We start from the raw sequence: 19,053 nt of genomic DNA on the forward strand, positions 1-19,053 counted from the left end.
CCCCCTTCCGGCTGTGTTCATGCAGCCAACCCCAGTCCTCTCCCTGGGATCTGACCTCCAAAGCCCGAGCCTCAGCTCCCAGCCCCCGCCCGCCCCGACAGGTGAGCAGACGAGCCTCTCGGGCTGGTGAGCGCTGGTCAGCAACGATCCTCTGTGCGGGAATCTCTCCGCTTTGCCCTCCGCACCCCTGTTGCTGCGCTCTCCTCCGTGGCTCCAAAGCTTCCCCCTGGGCCATCCCCCGTCTCTGCCAGTGGAGGGGCTTCCTAGTGTATGGAAACCTTTCCTCCTTCACAGCTCCCTCCCAGAGGTGCAGGTCCCATCCTTATTCTTTTGTCTGTTTTTTCTTTTGCCCTATCCAGGTACGTGGGGATTTTCTTGCCTTTTGAAAGTCTCAGGTCTTCTGCCAGTGTTCAGTAGGTGTTCTGTAGGAGTTGTTCCACATGTAGATGTATTTCTGATGTATTTGTGGGGAGGAAGGTGATCTCCGCGTCTTACTCCTCTGCCATCTTGAAGGTCCCCCTGCCGATGAATCTAATTTTAAGTTCGACAAAGAGATCAAGATTTTGCTCATGGGCCTTTATATATTCTTTCTTGCCCCTGTAGATTAAATGACTTGTATTCTTCTTTGGAAGAACATGGACTCTACTTTAGACTATGAGAAATGCCCACTGATTCATGCCCAGCCTTCCTGGTTGGAGAATGTTCCAAGCCACATTGCTTGGGCTGTAACCAAGGATGTCTGTAACCTAGTAGTCTTGTTACCAGAAAGATGTCTTTTAAGGTCATTGCAACATCAAATCCATCATGTCAAAGGGTGGTAGGATCCCAGGGGGCTAGAATGCCAGTGTGTGAAGCCAGACCAAGGGTGGTAGCAAGGCTGCCCAGAATATGGGAGGTAGTGAACAGGCAGGGTGTCTGAGTTTTTATGTGGAGTTTCACTGAGGCTTCCCAATTGCCAGAGGTGCTTCTTCAAATGATTCCAGACCATAGCGCTCTCCTTAGCTGCACTAAACTTCCATGAGGTTGCTTTGCCTGCCAGGATGGAAATATTATCATATTGTTATTACGTCTTCATTTTCCTCTCCTACAGAGCAGAAAGGCACTTTTTACTAGATCTTGTAGACAGAGAGTCCTTTTCCTTCTTTACATGTCAACATGTAACTAAAATTTATAAGAAAGAAAGAAACACACCACTTAGACTCCATTACTTGCCTTATTCTAATTTATGTATTTTCTTCTTCATTTTCTTGGATACAGAAAGGGAAGGAATGAGAGAAGCCTGGATTTTTTAAAAGATATGTCTGTTTTCGTCAAATCTGATGAATGTTACTGTACCAAACATTAGAAATGTGTTAAGAGGAAATATTTGCTTACACCTTAAGCTGCATAAAAAGCAATACTGCTTCAGTCTTGTTATAACGATTACTCTCTGGGTTTTCAGGAGTTGGCAAGTGATCCTGCATGCCCTCAAAAAGAGCTGAAGTTGCAGAATTATTATTTAAAACCTATATGATTCAACCCCTCCAAAAAACCAAATATAATCCCTTCTGAATTCGCGATTGGACCATTTCAATAGCAAACACATTCATTTATTATTTCTGGCACTCCCTGGGTGTGAGGGACTTCTTTGGACATTCAGTTGGGCCCAGCTTTCATAATGAAATCTATCCCTTAGGATAAAGGAAAATAAACAGACTTGGTACCTTAGGCTAACGTGATTTTCTGGGTTTCGGAGGGCAGCAGATTGTTTATTTTTTTTCAACCTGATAAGTTTCCAAAGCAAAATGATTTATCTCTGTCCAGTTCTTCTTGGGATATTCACTGGGCAGAAAGTGGATTACGGAAGAAGTAGAGAATGGGCTGAAATAGAAAGGGAAGAAGCTCTCTACGGGCAATACTGCATCGACGAAGCCCTAACCCAATTTCTGTGTATCCTCTAAAGAGAGCAAAAATCAAATTAAATTGGAGAAAAAGAAAGTGAAAAGAGAATATTTTGGTCTAAGGGAGATTGCATTGTAGGGTTAATAGAATTTAGATGGCAACATCATTTTTAAAACTAGATTGGCTTATGCCTATAATTCCTGAATGTACTGTTCACAGGCAAGTTTTGTGTGTGCCTTTCTCTGACATGACACAAGAGAAAAAATGTTCACAAATGATAATTGCCTGGTGCCAGCAGTCACATAATTCCCTTTCAAACGAGAACAGGGAAAAGAGCTGTTGCCAAGGCAAGCTTGGAGGCTGTGAGGCCTCAGAGTTCTCCATTATCTGAGGTCCCACCCACAGCCTGTCATTTCTCTCCAAGGCATCTGTCTGGCATCTGGGAAAGCGCCGTTCCCCAGCCTTAGAGGAACTGCCCAGCTGGGATCCACCTAATCCAACACGCATTCTCCAGTCACCACGACGACCCCGTGGGCTTGAGAGGCTCATCACTCTCTGGGGGAGATGTCCTGAGTGTCACCGATAGTTCTTATCCTCCAGAGACAAGACACACATAGATTCATGAGCAGCCCAGTAACAGTCCAAGGTGAATAAATGCCAAACTGCTGTAGAGACCAGCTTTTCTCAAGGTTGTCATGATCCGTGGGGAGAAAAGAGTGGAGTTACATCTACCATCGCGATAGCACCAGATCCCACGACCTGACTTATCACAATAACAGGCAGCATTTATGCAGCACCAAGTGTGCACTGGGGGTGGGGCGGGGGGAAGGTTGGGTGAAGCACTTCCGTGCCTCACTGCAATCCTATGGGTGGTCAAGTGCAGAGAATGAAGAGTCCCTACCTCTCAGGAGAGGTCATGTGTATGATGCATTTAGCTAGCACCTGGTGCAAACATGAGCTGTCATTTGCATCATCTTCCCCAACTGACGGATGAGGAAACCGAAGCTGAGGGGTGGGAAGTAATAGGTAGTTTTGGTAAAACTCGAATTCTAACGTTGGTGTGACTGCAAAGGCCATTCTCTTAACTTTGATGTCTTGCTGCTCTGTGGTGAGTGGGCAGGTGGGTAGAGCCCCATGATCTCTATCAGTAACTTTGAATCACATCTCCATTAAATGCGGCAGTGAGTAGGAGGAAGTTTTAATAGAAGGTTCTGTGGAGGAAGAGAGGCTTCAGAAAATGGTTAGGGTTGAGTAGGCAAAGAGGAAGGAGGTTTAGATGGTGGAGAGAGACTGGGAGACAGTGGGTGGGGCAGTCCAGTGGGGGCTGATAGTTCACTGGAAAAAGGTCACTAAGGAAATCAAGCTTATATCCCAATCTCATTCTCCACGTGCTGCCAGGCATGTGTCACAAAGCCTCCTCCTCAGACACACAATTCCCACTGAGGTCTTCTCATCTTTTCATAAGGCAGTTGTGTGCTCAGTCAGTCACAAAACCCCAGTGTTTCATGGGGCCTTCATCTGGTTCAGCCCCCTGGAGCAGTGTTCTCTACAGGAGAAACATTTCCAGGGATGGGGAACTCACTACTTCTCAAGGGAGCCCAGTTCTTTGATGGACAGCTTTCTTTCCTAGAAAGCACTGTCTTTTGTAATCTCTGCTTCTTGAGCACCTTGGGTATTTAAAGACCACTATCCTGTACTGAGTTTCTTCCTCTCCAGGCCAAAGAAATCCAGTTTCCCCATTTTAAAACTTGTCCCCATGCCTTCACTTCGATGCAACAACTTCCAGTTTGTAACTTCCTGGACACAGCACGGCTTTGGGGAGCGGGGAGTGAGTTCACATTAGCAGATCTACATATACAGAGCACCGCTTAAAAAGAGGAAGAAAGGCTCTGAAAGGAGATGGAAAGTATATCACCTGTACATGTGCACAAGTAGCTAAAGTGAAACTACAAAGGAAGCATTGCCTGTCACATGAGGGTTTCCACAAGTCTTAGTGCAGCTTTAATAACCTCAGAAGTATATTTGCTAAAATCTTTCAAAATCACACTGCTGGGAAGTTAAATTATGTAAATTTCTATTATACTTGTTACATCTTATAAAATTTTAATAATACATTTTTATTGTAATATTTGTTTCAGGCAACCTTTGCCATCTTCAGAGGGTCAGGGGTCCCCTTAGAGATGTGTGACTCTCCCTGCTGACCTCCACATAACGGGAATTTTCCATGGCCACTCTGTGGCTGAATGTAGACCCTTCGTATTAGGAGTAAGTGGCTATTCGAAACCAGGAGGCCAAGTTTCAGACACCCAAATTTATGCTCAAGGTCTCTCTTTCCTAGCACCAACATGACTCTTTCTCATTCTCAAAGTGACTTTGTGCTCCAAGATGGCCACTGGAGTGCCTGCCATCACAGCTATGTTCCATTAAAGCCATGGGAAGAAGCAGAATAGCAAAAATGGACACACTTCTCCTTTCTTTTAAGGAAGCTTCCCAGACTTCCTACACAGCACTTTCACTTACATCTCATTGGCCAAAACCAAGTCACAGCTAGATCTTGGCAACATTGAACTGGGAGGCAGGCTTGAAAAATCTTGTCTTTATTCCAAGCAACAATACAGTCAGTTTAAAAAGGAATGAATTCTGTTACCAAGGAAAATGGGGAGAATGGATGTTGGAGGACAACTGGAGTTGCTCTTGTACTCAGCCAGCTTTGTATGAGAGCAACTGCTTCTCCACATCCTCACCATCACTGAGTATTACTATTTCTTTACATCTTTGCCAGTTGACATGCTCTAAATGGTATCATGTTGTTTTTATTTATGTTGCTCTAATACGTGAAACAGGTGAACATGTATGCATGTTTATTAACTACTGGTGGTCTTTTCTGATAAGTTGCTATTTATGCCCATAGTCTATTTTTAATTCTTTTTCATCTTTTTTATTGATTATTAAGAGTCCTTTATTTATTAGGAATATAAAACATATACCTTGCAAACATTTTCCCCAGTTTTTCATGTTTTTAAAATTTTATTCATGTTTTTAAAAAAAATATTTTATGTCCCTCAACTATCAGGACAGATACTATTTAAAAAAAAAAACACAGAAGATAACAAGTGTTGGCAAGGATATGGAGAATTTGGAATCCTTGTGCATAGCTGCTGAGAATGTAAAATGATGCAGTACTATGGAAAACAGTATAGCAATTCCTCAAAATATTAAAAATGAATGACCATATGATTCAGCAATTCCATTTGATATATATTCAAAAAAACGAAAGCAAGGTCTTGAAGAGATATTTGTACATTCATGTTTATAGCAGCATTATTCACAATAGTCAAAATGTGGGACTAACCCACTTGCCCATCAGCAGATGAATGGATAAATAAAATGCTGTACAATGGAATATTATCCAGCCTTAAAAAGGAAGGAAAGGGCTTCCCTGGTGGCGCAGTGGTTGAGAGTCCGCCTGCCGATGCAGGGGACTCGGGTTCGTGCCCTGGTCCGGGAGGATCCCGCATTCCGCGGAGCGGCTGGGCCCGTGAGCCATGGCCACTGAGCCTGCGCGTCCTGAGCCTGTGCTCCGCGACGGGAGAGGCCGCAGCAGTCAGAGGGTCAGAGGCCCGCGTACCACAAAAAAAAAAAAAAAAAAAAAAAGGAAGGAAAATCTGACACTTGCTACAACATGGATGAACCTTGAGGACATTATGCTAAGTGAAATAAGCCAGTCACAAAAGGACAAATACTGTATGATTCCACTTGTGTGAGGTACCTAGAGCAGTCAAATTAACAGAGGTAGAACATCGAATGGTGGTTGCCAGGGGTTGGGAGGAGGGGGAAATAGGGATTTGTTTACTGGGTACAGAGTTTCAGTTTTGTCAGATGAAAAGAGTTCTGGAGATTGGTTGGGAAACAATGTGAATGTACTTAACACTACCAAACTGCACACTTAAAAATTGTTAAAATGGTAAATTTTATGCTATGTATATTTACTATAATTCAAAAATATTTTATTTCATTAGCTTGAACATCCTTTCCCTTTATAGTTTTTGTCTTTAGCATCATGCTGAGATAGTCTTTTCTTACCTCCACATGATAGAAATATTTACCTGTACTTTTTCTTCTGTGGTTGAGTGTGGGATACTCAGGTGCAGTTGATTCATTTCCTAAGATATTATCAGTGGTTGATCCTTCTTAGGCTCCTCTCTTATTTATTTATTCCCTGTAATCCCCATTTCCTATTCCAATCCTTCCCTTCATAAAACCATTCTAAGGTGTTGAATATGTATCTTTTTCATTTGCATATGTTTTTGCTAAATACATATTGTATGATTTTGACACATTTTAATTGACATACATAAATGATATTGTGTTATATATGTGGACATATTGTGTTATATCTCATATTGTGTTATATATCTCATACCCCATGCTTCTTACTTGTTTCACTCAGCATTACATTTTTAAGATCCATCCTTGATGTTCTGTGTGCATTTGACGCATTGCTTCTAACTTCTAGTCAGCCCTCCTTGGTGTGCCTCTAACATTTCACTAATCTGCTCTCCCAGCGATGGGCATTCCAACTGCCTCCAACTTCCCATCACAAACAATCCTGCATCCACTTATGGATCCTGTGAGACAGATTTTGTTGCATCAAAATGAAGGACTTCTGTTCAGCAAAGACTAACATTACTAACATTGGTATTTTTAAAGTGACAAAGAGGAAAATGGTATTTGCAATGTGCAAATTAACAGGGATTAATATCTAGAATACACAAGGAACCTTCTCAAATCAAGAAGAAAAATACAGAAACCCCAGTAGAAATTGGGCAAAGGGTATAAGCAGGCATTTTATAAAAATGGAAATCCAAAAAACTAAATAGGATTTGAAGAGATGTTCAAATTCATTAATAATATGAGAAATGCATTTTGAAATACTTATGCCTTATTAAATGGCAAAAACTAGAAACTAGATAATATCAGGTATTGGTGTGGATTTGCAGACATAGAACCCTTGCACTGCCAGTGGGAGAGTAAACTGTGGTCAAATTAAGTACACACACACCCCTGACCCCGAAATTCCACTCTTCCACCAGCACTTTTATAGTTTGGGGGTTTATTTTTAGCACATAAATATTTAATCCATATGGGATTTGTTTTGTTGTAGAGTATAAGTATTGAGCAATATTTATTTTCCCCAAATGTTTGGCCAGTTGACTTAACACTTTTGGATAACACTACCTTTTCCTCTACTGTCACTCTATCATTTACTAACTTCTTATAGATTCCTGGGTCTGTTTCCAGATGTTAGGTTTCTAAATAGTGTACCTCGGGGCTGCCAAGCAATGACCCATTTGGAGAATGTTTAATCCCTCCTGTGCTTTGTGCTTTGATGTCAAGAGCCAACTAAGATCCAAAGAAAAAACAGTCACAGAAACCAAGGGCTGTTTTTTCCTGATACTTATAAATTCCTGTTGGATGGAGCTTTGGTTTCTGGCTGTTATTCTTAAATGAGCCCCTTCTCACATTCCTTCCTTCCTTCCTGGTCTCCCAAACTTCTTGTAGCATCTTCTTACTTCCATTTCTTTGACTCAAGAAGTTAGATTTTAAATCTCTCTCTCTCTCATTGAGTGCCCAATTAAGCCTGTTTCAAAAAGAAAGCTTAAAGTCTTGAACAGAGTTTGGAAACCAGAAAACCTCTCTGGAGATTAGCAATTTAGCAACTTGAAGATTTCACACAGACCAAATTAAAAAAAAAAGCCCTTCAGAATTGAAGTGCCTCTTTGGTTCATAATAGCAAGCCTGGCGGCACTCCTGCGAGTTCTGTCTTCCCTGCACAGCCTCGGTCCAATGACCGGAAACAAGATGTCTGACCACAGAGGGTTAAAAGCCTAAGGAGCAGCTCAGACACCTGAAAACCATCTTCACATCAGGGAGATCAAGTCACATTTCAAGGCTGCAGGAAAGTGTGTTCTTCTTGAAGAGTGTCAGTCACTTTCATTTTAAAAGACGCAGACAAGCACTTAAAGGCTGTCAATCACGTCCTACGACGGGAGACAAGAAACTTTTAACATCTGAATTGCCAATATTTTCCACAGTAAGTAGAAAAAAATTTTTAATGTAAAAAAATGATTATTTCCCAGACCAAAAGGTCAGGTCTTTTCCATGAGAATATTTGGAGCAGCATTACCTGTCAGATTAAGTAATAATAATAGTAATAATAATAATAATAAAAAATCTATTAAAACATAAAGGAAAAGGTCTGGTCTGACTTCCCTTGACTATAATGTTCTTTAGGCAACCTGGAGACTGAAAATGTGCTAGAATAGGACATTTCCTGCTGGAGAAAGCTGACAAACAAATTGTACTGTCCAACGCAGCAGCCACCAGACACATGGGGCTATTTAAATTTAATTAAAATTCAATAAAACTAGTTTTAGGCACTCTAGCCACATTCCAAGTGCTCAACAACCCCATGTGGCTAAGTGGCTGCTGTATTGAAGAGCACACATATAGAAAATTTCCATTATCACAGGAAGTTCTACTGGACACCGCTGATTAGACCTTTGCTACTCAAAGTATGGCCATGGGCCAGCAGCACTGGTGTCACCTGGGAGCAGGGTTGCCTTCATGGGCGTGTGGCCTGTGGAGTAGCCCAGGGACTCATGCTTAAGAATCTGCATGTGGTTTTATACTTTGTTGTCACCATTTTTTGTGTGTTTTTTTTTGCGCTACGCGGGCCTCTCACCGTTGTGGCCTCTCCCTTTGCGGAGCACAGGCTCCGGACGCGCAGGCTCAGCGGCCATGGCTCACGGGCCCAGCCGCTCCGCGACATGTGGGATCCTCCCGGACCGGGGCACGAACCCGTGTCCCCTGTATCGGCAGGCGGACTCTCAACCACTGTGCCACCAGGGAAGCCCGTCGCCATTTTGAAATTGTTAATTTTTGAACAAGACATCCTGAATTTTCATTCCCACCAAGCCCCAAGAATTATGTAGCCACTCCCACTTGGGAGCTTGTTACAAATGCAGAACCTTAGCAGTTACACCTGCTGAATCAGAACCTGAATTTGAACAAGACGCCCAGCTGACTCTTATGGACATTAAACTTTGAGAACTAAGATCTAGAAGCGTAATTCTAAAACTTATTTTTTTTTAACATCTTAAAACTTATTTTACATCTACAAACTCTTTCTTTAAATTGATTAAAATAAAATTTGCACAGATCCAAATATATAAAATAGATTAATTATGCCTATCAGGCAATTTATATAGTCATTGTTCAGCTGTCAATAATATCTGGTTATTTGGGGATCCCTAGGATTTTATGGAAGAGCTTGAACACCTTTAATCTAGAATTACTTGGTTGGAGACAGTTTGCAATGTTGAGACAACCCCAGTCCTATACCCAAGAACCGGCAAACCCCAGGTAAGCCAACTTTCTTGGAATAAGCAAATTAGAACCATGGTACTGTGCAATCTTTGTACATGATATTAGCCAACCCACATTAGGGCATATTAGAGGCTTCCCACTTTGGGCTGGGCACTTCACCACGTCACCTCATTTAAACTTCACAGCACTGCTAAAGGAGGGGCTGACATAAACGGCGTCTTACACACAAGTAAGTGAGGCTTAGCTTGGTTAAGTAACTTACCCAAGCAGAAGCAGCATTTACACCCAGGTTCAGAATTGGGATTAGGATGGGGTGAGTGAAACACTCTCCTCAGGTGCAAACTGTGAGAGGGAGGGGCTGCCAAAAACTCAGTAATCAAGGTAAATCATATTTAAATTCAATATTTTTTTAAAAGTCTAAATGAATGCAAAAATATCCATAATGAACACATTATCATAATTTTATTTTTATTATTTATTTATTTTCTTGGCTGTGTTGGGTCTTAGTTGCGGCACATGGGATCTTTTATTGCAGCGCGTGGGCTCTTCATTGTGGTGCGCGGGCTTCTCTCTAGCTGTGGTGCGCAGGCTTACTTGCCCCGTGGCATGTGGGATCTTAGATCCCCGACCAGGGATCGAACCAGCGTCCCCTTCATTGGAAGGCAGATTCTCAACCACTGGACCACCAGGGAAGTCCCCGTGATTTTACATAAAGACAGACCGTTGGTTTGTTTTACGACCCTGCATTATCGTGCAGCAGGAACGGTTGTTTCCAGTCAACTCGTGGTTCCCAGCACTGCAGGACCTTGCGTCCCCAATGCGTTGATGGCCAAGGTTGACCATAGTTTAAGAACAGATTGGACAACACAGACTTTATATGCAGTCTTGATATCTGATTGTAGAGATTTTATAAATTTTCTCATTTTGTCTGAACTAGGGGAGGGTGTTTTGATAAGTGTATACAGAGGTCAAATTTCTTCCTTTTGCCTCAGGCTGCACATGTGGCTTTGCCACTGCCCAGCTCTGTCCAATTCCAGATCCTGGGTTGAAAGTCTATTTCTGCCTACGCCTGTGCCTCTGAATCCTGGCTGCACATTCAAATCACCTGAGGAACCATTGCAACATCCCCATGCCTGGGACCCATCCCCAGGGTCCCTTCAGTTTGCCTGTGTGGTTCCGAATAGGGCTTGGCATTGGGTTTGTTGCCAAACTCTCCAGTTCATTCTAATGTGTGGCCAAGGTTGACAAGTGATTTTGCCACTCTGCACTGCCTCCCTTGAAGGGTGACAGAAATCCAGCACACAAAATGAAGCTCTCTCTGAGCCTTCTGTAAGGGGAGGTCAGCTGGAAGACATATCCTCTTTCAGACTGGAACAAGAATCACAGAATTTTAGATCTAGATGGTGCCTTAGGAATCATAGACTGTTGCGCTAAAATGACCTCTAATTAATTTTTTTTTTTTTCTTTGGTACGCGGGCCTCTCACTGCCGTGGCCTCTCCCGTTGCGGAGCACAGGCTCCGGACGCGCAGGCCCAGAGGCCATGGCTCACGGGCCCAGCCGCTCCGCGGCATGTGGGATCCTCCCAGACCGGGGCGCGAACCCGGTTCCCCTGCATTGGTAGGCGGACGCGCAACCACTGCGCCACCAGGGAAGCCCAATGACCTCTAATTAGATTGCCGATTTTACTAATGGGAAAACAGAGGCTCAGATATCGTAGGATCTCATTTATATGTGGAGTCTAAAAGAAACCCCAAAACTTGAGTTCACAGATACAGAGAACAGATTAGTGATTGCCAGAGGTGGGGGTTAGGGGTGGGCAAAATGGATGAAGGTGGTCAAAACATACAAACTTTCAGTTACAAAATAAATAAGGCGTGACGATGTAATGTACAGCAGGGTGATGATAGTTGATGCTGCACTGTATCTTTGAAAGCTTCTGAGGAAGTAAATCTTAAAAGTTCTCAAAAGTTCTCATCACAAGAAACAAAAATTGTAACTATGTGTGGTGAGGAATGTTAGCTAGACTTACTGTGGTGATCATTTTGCACTACAAACAAATATCAAATCATTATGTTGTACACCTGAAATTAATAGGTATAATGTTATATGTCAATTATACATCAATTTAAAAAAAAAGAAACAGTGACTCAGAAAGGTGACCGGACTTGCAAGTGAGGGGCAGAGAGACAGGAGCAAAGGGCTTCAGGAACTTAGCCCAAGCTCTTTTCAAGGCCACCATCAGAGAAAAAACACTTCCCTCTCGCACCAGAAAGAAATTAAGGCAGCCCCCAAAGTCAGTAGCTTTCCCCCAAGGCATAAGATTCATAGTACAACTTGTCTATTTAATTCAGCATCTTAAAACATTTTTCAGAATAAACGTGATTAACCTGAACCCCAATTCATAGAGGGACAGCATGCATAGTTTGATCCACACAATGTTTTCTACTCAATATTCTGTAATAACCTATATGGGAAAAGAATCTGAAAAAGAATGGATATATGTATACCTATAACTGAATCACTTTGCTGTACACCTGAAACTAACACAACATTGTAAATCAACTATACTCCAATATAAAATGAAAATTAAATTAAAAAATAAAAAGTTGACCCATCACTTAAACATGGAGAGACGTCACCTAAAATTTTAGATAATGTGTCTCCTGTGCCGGCTTGGAATACTTGGCCCTCAGACCTGCATTCCTGACCCTAACAGCTGGGGGTGCTGAACCACCGCTGCCCCTTGAAGAAGCCTCCACCACTTCCTGCTGCATTCAGGACTCTAGGCTGGCTAAATGTCTCTGCAAAATGTAAAACGAAAGCGGACATCACTGAAGTGCCAGAATCCTCCACCCCGTCTGTTTCAGGCCTTCGCATTAACTCTTTGGCCCGGTACTATTTGAGTTTGCAGCCCATGATCATGTTGTCACACGCCCATCATCATTCCCCATTCATCGGGAGAGAAAGAGCGATTCCTAGGCTCCCTTCTGACTGCAAGAGCTGGGCAGGCTGGGTGGCGAGGAGGTTTTCCGTAGCGGAGGCCTGAGCAGGGTCCTCTGGAGAGCCCAGGGGGGCTGGATCCTCTATTCTTGGGCTTCCCTGTCAATCATCCCAATACCGCAGACTATCAGATATTTTCATTAGAAATCTCTGCTCTACGTGGTCAGGGCTTTTCTTCCTGCTGGCTTGTTTTCTCCCATCCCCGGCATGCCCTCCCTCTTTTCATCTGAAGTCCATTCGCCCTTCCAGGTTCCCTTTCCAGGATTACACATCCCCGGTGTTCTCTCCCTTCTCAGAAACTCCTCCTATGGCCTCATGTCAATAGAGAAACCATATGCTCTTTTGATTTCCCCAAGCCAGAGGATAAGCTCCTTAAGTTTGCCTGCTTGTAATTCCTTTGAATCCTCCCTAACACCCTGGACGGCGCTGGACAAACAGGATCTTCCCAACAGACCCTGTGCTTTCAAACTCAGGATCCCCTCGGCCTCCCTCCGCCCAGTGGAGCAGGCGATGCAGCTCCCGCTTTCAGGCACTAGAGGTCGCTCGGCTACACACATCTCGCCCGGCCCAGGTTCCCTGCCGCACACATTACCAGCGCCTGTGGAAGTAGGGCAGGCTCATTTATTTCCTCTCCAACACAGCCTCGGGCCATCAGAGCCTCTGATGTCAGGGTCCCTGCCGTGCAAGCTGCAGAATGAAAACACTGCAAATAAGAAAGGTCACTGCATCCGCTCTGCACATTTACTTCTCACCTGAAATCTCTGCTTCACTAGCAACGTCCCGGCTCAGGCTCTGAATATTTTTCCTGACTCGGTGTTCCAGCAGGAGGGAGAAGAAATCTGTGACTCCTGCGCATATGTGCATACATGTATTCACAGATTATTGCGTCAGGTCCGTGGTACCGCGTTGTGTCAAGGTAGGTTTCCATCCGCCTTCCTCTCCCCCAATTCCCAGGAAGGTTCTGACCAGGGCACTGATGTTCCGACTCTGTTTTACTTTGGCTGCTGTTGTTCTCTACGAATAACAAGAATGACCTTTTAAAACAGGCCCTATCAAATTGCTCAGCCTTGAAGTGGAGACAGCAGTCAGGTTTTATATGAGAGATTTGATGAGCCCAAAGCAGAAATATAAAGGAAGCACAGTAGGTCTGAAAATGGGACGCGGATGCCACGGGGGAGGGGAGGGGCAAAAGTGTGGGTACCTAATGTAACACTGATCACGCATGCCCAAGTGCCCGGTGTCACCTTGGCATTGCAGACCATGATTCTGACACTGTTTGAGTCAGAGTGATTGTAAAGCTGGGCAAGTAATATGTTCATCACAGAGATTCAAATGGATGTCCAGACACTGGGAAGAAAGCTTGGAATAGGGAAGACCTGGATCCCAAAGCCCTAAGAGCAAACTTTTTGGGCTGGGATAGCATATTTCAAGACCATCTCATTGGTAGCTTCTAAATAGCATTCATACCTACTGGCAAACTTTAAAGGAAAGACCGATTTATGTGTCTATTTCATCCATCAAAAGGATGTGCTTATTAGCAGTATAGCATTTCTGAAGCTAGAGTCCCTAAGTGGGAATCACAGTTCTGACACTTACTGGTCATGACTTAAACTCTCTCCCTCAGTCAACTCGTCTGTAAAATGGGACTAATAATAATACCTACCTCACTGGGTTACTAAGAGGACTAAATGAGTTAATATATGTAAAGTGCTTATAATAGTGTCTGGCACATAGTAAGCATATATGTAAATATAAGCTTAAAAAATTATCTGTTTTGCATGGAGCACACAATAAAGCCCTCTTTTCCATGCTTGGCTGTGTCTGGAATGAAGAATGCCAAAAAATTTTTCCAATTTCATACCTAAGTGGTAACGATGTCATTTTCAGTTCAACAATCTCTCCTTTCCTTTCCAGTCAAGTTTATAATTATCTTAAAGGTACTTATTTTCTTTTCATTCTCCCTCCCTTTAAGGTTCTAAACAACATAGATAAGAACAAAACCAAGAACCAATCTTTTCGGTTCTTCGAAAAGATCAACAAAATTGGCAAACTTTTAGCTAGATTGACTAAGAGAAAAAAAGAGAGAGTACTCAAATAACTAAAATCAGAAATGAAAGAGAGGTCATGACTACCAATTTTGCAGAAGTAAAAAGGATTGTAAGAGAGTACTGTGACCAATTGTAGTCCAGGAAATTGAATAACCTGGATGAAATGGACAAATTCCTAGAAACACAACCTATCAAGCCTCAATCATGAAGAAATAGAAAATCTGAACAGACCTATAACTAGTAAGGAGATTTAATCAGTAATAAAAAGCCTCCCAGTAAAGAAAAGCCCAGACCAGATGGCTTCTCTGGCAAATTCTGCCAAACATTTAAAGAAGAATGACATCAAGCCTACTCAGACTCTTCTATAAATTGAAGAGGAGGGAACACTCCCAAGCTCATTTTAGGAGGACAAGCATCACCCTAATACTAGAGCCAGACAAAGACACTACAAGAAAAGAAAACCACAGACCCTGATGAATATTGATGAAAAAATTCTTAACAAGATACTATGAAACAGAATTCAACAGCAGACTTAGTACTGTTAAGAAGTCAATACCACCCAAAATGATCTACAGTTTCAATGCAATTCCTATGGAAATCCCAATGACTTTTCTGTTGTTGTTGCAGAAGTAGAAAAATCCATTCTAAAATACAAATGGAATCTCAAGGGACCCTGGATAGCCAAAACAATCTTGAAAAAGGACCCTGTTGGAGATCTCACACTTCCTGATTCCAAAATTACTACAAAGTCACAGTAATCAATACATTGTTGTACTGGCATAAAGACAGACATATAGACCAATGAAATAGAATAGAAAGCCCAGAATAAACTCTCATATACATGGACAAATTTTTTTTTAATGTCAAGACCATTCATTGGGCAAATGACAGTCTATTCCAAAAAATGTTGCTAGGAAAACTGGATATCTACATGCTAAAGAATGAAGTTGGATCCTTATCTTACATTATATGCCAAAATTAATTCAAAATAGATCAAAGATCTAAACACAGAGCAAAAACTATAAAGCTCTTAGAAGATATATAGGGGGGAAACTTTATGACATTGGATTTAGCAATGATTTCTCGGATATGACACCAAAAGCTCAGGCAACAAAAGAAAAAAAAAAGAGATAAATTGGACTACACCAAAAAAAATTTTTTTTAACTCCAGTAGGTATGCTTTCACCTTTCTTTGAAATCATAAAACACTTTGCTTCTACAATTGATACAGCATATATCACATACTGCCTTGCATTGCAATTACAGTTCTCGTATGGTGGGTACAAATTTCATAACCATAAAAACTCCAGTGTACAGACATGAAACTTTCTTTAATTTTAATTTTTTTGAATTTTTTAACATCTTTATTGGAGTATAATTGCTTTACAATGGTGTGCTAGTTTCTGCTTTATAACAAAGTGAATCAGCTATGCATATACATATATCCCCATATCTCCTCCCTCTTGCGTCTCCCTCCCTCCCACCCTCCCTATCCCACCCCTCTAGGTGGTCACAAAGCACCGAGCTGATCTCCCTGACTACACCAAAATTTAAAACTCTGTGCATCAAAGTTTATAATCCACTGAATGAAAAGGAAATCCACAGGATGAAAGAAAATATTTGCAAACCATATATTGAGTAAGGGTTTAGTATCTGTAATACAAAAGTAACTCCTACAACTTGACAACAACAAGAAACCTGATTTTAAAATGGGCAGAAGACTTGAACAGACATTACTCTAAAGAAGATATACAAATGGCCAAAAAGCATGTGAGTAGGTGTTCAACATCACTAATCATCAGGGAAATGTAAATCAAAACTATAATGAGGGCTTCCCTGGTGGCGCAGTTGTTGAGAGTCTGCCTGCCGATGCAGGGGACACGGGTTCGTGCCCTGGTCCGGGAAGATCCCACATGCCGCGGAGCGGCTGGGCCCGTGAGCCACGGCCAGTGGGCCTGCGCATCTGGAGCCTGTGCTCCGCAACGGGAGAGGCCACAAGAGTGAGGGGCCCGCGTACTGCAAAAAAAAAAAAAAAAAAAAAAAAAAACAACAACTATAATGAGATACCACCTCACATCCATTAGGGTGGCTCCTATAAGAAACAAAACACAACTGAAAATAACAAGTGTTGGCAAGAATGTGGAGAAATTGGAACCCTGGTGCACTGTTGGTGGGGATGTAAAATGATGCAGCTTCTATGGAAAACAGTATGGCAGTTCCTGAAAAAATTAAAAGTAGAATTATCATATGATCCAGCAATTATGTTTCTGGATATGTATATACCCAAAAGAATTGCAAGCAGGGTTTCAAAGAGATATTTGCACACGCATGTTCATAACAGCATTATTCATAATAGCCAAAAGGTGGAAGTAACCCACGTAGCCATAGAAAGATGAATGGATAAACAAAATGTGGTCTATACATACATTGGAATATTATTCAGCCTTTAAAAAGAAGGACATTCTGACACATGCTACAACATGGATGATCCTTGAGAACATTGTGCTAAGTGAACGAAATCAGTCACAAAAAGACAAATACTATATGATTCTAGTTATATAAGGTACCTAGAGTAGTCAAATTCATAGAGAAAGAAAGTAGAATGGTGGTTGCCAGGGGTTGGAGGGAAGGAAGAACAGGAAGTTATTGTTTCATGGGTACAGAGTTTCCATTTTGCAAAATGAAAAGAGTTCTGCAGGTGGATGGTGGCGATGACGGCACAACACTGTGAATGTACTTAATGCCATTAAACGGAACACTTGAAAATGCTTAAGATGGTAAATTTTATGCTATATGTATTTTGCCACAATGAAATAACCTGGATAAGAACATATTCAACTCTTCATTCAACAACTATTTCCTGAGGGCCTGCAATGTGCCGAGCCCTGTTTCAGGTGCTGAGATGCAGCAGTGAGACAAATACAGGGTGCTGCCCTAATGAGAGTTCTAGCCCTCTAGTGGGCGGTGGGGACACAGGCAATAAACAAGAGAACAGATGAATAGGCAGGGTAGTTTTGATACTGATGACGGCTAAGGGAAATTAGCAGGGTGATAGGATAGGAATGACTTCGAGGGTGGGGTTTACTTACCATGGGCTGATCAAGCAAAACATATCTGAAAGATGACATGTGAGCCAAGATCTGAAAGAGAAAAAGAACTAGACATGCAAAGAGCCAGAGTAGGGTTAAGATAAGCAAGTGCAAAGCCCCTGAGGTAGTAAGGAGCTTGGGAAATCAGGGAACACAAAAAAGACCTGGGGCTGCAGCATGAAGAGGAAGGGGAGAATGGGACAGGATGAAATTTGAGAGCTGAGCACTGGCTACATCACGTAAAGCTTTGTTCAGTGGATTAAAGGGTGTTGACATTATTCTGATGAGAAGCTACAGACCAGATCTAAATGGAGATCAAACCAGATCTAAGACAATTTTTGTTTTAAAATGTGGGAGAAAGAGAGAAAGCATTGAAACCAGTGAGGTGATGGTGGCTTGAACCAAGGTGGTAGCAGCAGAGATGGAGTGAAGAGGATGGATTTTAGATAGATTTTTGAGTTAAAACACAGGATTGCTGATAGCCTGACAGTGGAGGTTGAGAGAAAGGGAGAAATTAGTCATTATTTCTAGTCGTTTTTGACATGAGTGGGTAATGTTGGCATTGACAAACGAAGAAGCAAGAGACAGTGAAAGAAGCAGACTGGGCTAGAAGAGTTTGGTTTTGCACATGTTACATTTAATATGACTATCAGATATCCAAATGGAGATGTCACATCAACATTTATATATACAAGTTTGGGGTCCAGGAGAATGGCCAGGCCTGGGGATGTAAACCTGGGAGTCAGCAGAGAATAGTTATTTAGAGCCAAATGCCTGATTGATATTATTCTAGGGAGAGTGTGTGTTCTGGATAGTCTATATGGCCCTTTGCCTGGAATGGAGCATATAATTGAGCCCATTAGTAAGAAAGTCTCACAACAGTTTCCCACTAGAAGCAGGTTTTCTCTCCTGGATCAGATGAGCACATCCAGGTGCTATAACACACTGAGGAAGAGGGAGAACTGGGATGGGGGGGGTGTCTTTTTTTTTTTTCCATCCCTTCTTCCAAAATTTTATTCATTGAGCAGCTTTTCAGTGAATGCCATACACAAATGAATTGAATTGCTTTCCTGTTCCCACTCTGAGCAAAGCACTGGTTGACAATTATGGACAGCAGATAAGAGAAAGAAGTGATTCCTTCCTGTAAAAAGCTTAACTACTCAGAAAGAAAGGAAGTTCGTGAAAGAATAAAATAATCATAGGTAAGGCATTATATGGGTTCAGTGCAGGAAAGAGAAACTACTTATTTTATTCAGAAAAAGAAAGATGGATGACGTGAACTAGGTGCGTAAAAAATTGTGGAAGGTTTCAGGTCACTCTCAATGGCCCTTGGGACTGACTCTAACATTATAGAACTGACCACCAGGGAGCTAGGCACCAGAGGCTCTGTTGAGTTCAAGACCTCACTTTGACAACTGCTATTCCGGAATCAGGAAGTTGGAATCTGCAAGTAGCCAGCACTGGGCAATTAGGGAAATTGTCTCTTGACACTCAGAAAACTGAGTGGGATCTGGAACCCTGAGACCAGCCATCCCTCATCGCACCCCACAGCCACTACACACACACACAGCACTTTCTCAACCCCCAGGAGAGCGGATGTGGAATATTGCTGCAGAGATATTTTCCATCCTCACAACCCTTTCTG

The sequence above is a fragment of the Physeter macrocephalus genome, chromosome 18, assembly GCF_002837175.3.
Source record: "Physeter macrocephalus isolate SW-GA chromosome 18, ASM283717v5, whole genome shotgun sequence".
Classification (NCBI taxonomy): Eukaryota; Metazoa; Chordata; class Mammalia; order Artiodactyla; family Physeteridae; genus Physeter; species Physeter macrocephalus.